Source organism: Saccostrea cucullata, unplaced genomic scaffold, assembly GCF_032062105.1.
Source record: "Saccostrea cucullata isolate Sc308-1 unplaced genomic scaffold, CSIRO_AGI_Scuc_v1 ctg8238, whole genome shotgun sequence".
Classification (NCBI taxonomy): domain Eukaryota; kingdom Metazoa; phylum Mollusca; class Bivalvia; order Ostreida; family Ostreidae; genus Saccostrea; species Saccostrea cuccullata.
Genome location: NW_026926782.1, coordinates 24,549 through 26,536, shown reverse-complemented (window position 1 = coordinate 26,536; position 1,988 = coordinate 24,549).

Below are 1,988 nucleotides of genomic sequence, written 5' to 3'. Positions count from 1 at the left end.
AAATATATAGATTGTGTAGACAAGATGATATGGTCATTACGCACATGCATTCACATGCGCACGCAAAATTTGAATGAACTTTGTACACTTCTGGGCAAACGTTATTAAAGTCTCAAATGCATCGAGTTTGTCTTATTTAATGAAGCTTACAGGGAGTATGGCACCAAAAGGGGAGTTTGGGAGCGTTTGGGGAACATCTGTAACGGTACCCGTTACAATTAGCACTAGTTTACTTACTTATTTCAGCATTATCACATGTGTTATAAATTGAGCGCCTGCCATCTTTCTTACGAAGAAAATAGTCATGTGACATAACATTGTTGTTTTACAATTGATTAGATCGAAATAACACTGTCCGTGTCCTCAAATATTCATAATTGATAGATAAATGCTATTTTATTGCAGTATTGTCATTTAATTACGTTTTATTTGACGAAATGTTTTGGAACTTGAATGTGTAGCGTAATACTTATGTGTTTGCATTATTGTTCGGTATTACTACGCCATGGATTGTGTGTGTCCGTTTTATTACAGATTGTTTGTTGAACTTATTTTATTATGTATATCGAACAGAATTTATTATAGCTCCTACTTTACGTGTAGAAAGGACATTTTGAGCGATGTTATTTTCTTTGTTTTACACAATATGTATGTAAAGTAGTTCTGAGTTGCTCCAGAAAGGACAAGTATTCATTGGTTTGTTGTGATCACGTGACCATTACAGAAGGTTATATATATGAGCAGCGAACGCCAGTTTAACAGCAACGATCACAACGATCATAACGATCAGATCATATTACGTCATGTTAGGTATGAGAAAATAATGTAAACTAATACAAATTAAGTAGTGTATAATTTCTCCACCGCACGGACACCGCAATCCACTGTATTTTATTAGGCCAGAGATGTTAAGCTAGGACTTTATATACTCATAGACGTACTGACTGTTTTGTTATATTTCATCTTTATTAAATGAAATACTAGAAACGATAAATGGAAATAGGTTACGATTTACAGGAATGTGAGGTAAATTATCAAGTGTGTTTAAATACATGCGACGGGCGAAGGACGCCCCCCCCCCCCTTTATATGTGGACGGATTTCATGAGTAGTCCTGATAAAATATAACTAACTGAATTTACACGGAATGGAAACACTGTAAGCTGATTGGCATTTGACAGTGTGCTGAGGAAGCTTGCAGTATCCATACTTTACTAATCAAGTTCTTTCCAATGATATCAAGGTTAATGGCCTTGTGACCTTGACTGTGACATACATGCTAAAATAGCTTTTAAAAAATTTTTGTTTCCGCCGGGCGCATAGTGTTTCAAAAACACATCTTGTTTCTTTCAAAATTGATACAGTATTGGTCACCTGGGAATTGGTAACTCTTTTGCTATTGAATAGATAAACTAAATTAGCAAAACTTCACACTGGCCATACCAAATATTTTTTAGATTCTGGACTTTTTTTTGAATAGTAGAAAATGATACAGTACAGTTTTACATAATTTATGAAAGTAGATTTCTGTTTAGAGAAATATGCAAAAGCAATATTGCACTTCTGTGTGGGAAATATTTGTAAAATGTAAAATGTTGTCTCATGTTCAAAATTATTGACATTTATGTCGATCTTATAGATCTTATGCAAAATTGTATCTTCAAGATACAATCTTCTGCATTGCTATAAATTGGAAACTATTCTAGAAAAATATAGCTGACCTGTAAGACATAAACCCTGGTAAAAAAAACATTGTCCTTTTAATTTATATCCACTAATACACGTGGCGCAGTGGTTACAGCGTCTGTTCTAGAGAGTCGTAAAGTAAGTAATTATTTACGTCGTGGGTTCGAATCCAACTGAGGCCTCATTAGCAGTAGGTGCTGACAAAGAAAAAATCCCTCAATGCTTAATGAACCTGAGTGCCAAGTATAGGACAAAGGACAAGAAAGACTAATTTTCTATTTTTGTCCCGGGTTTGGGAGCGCA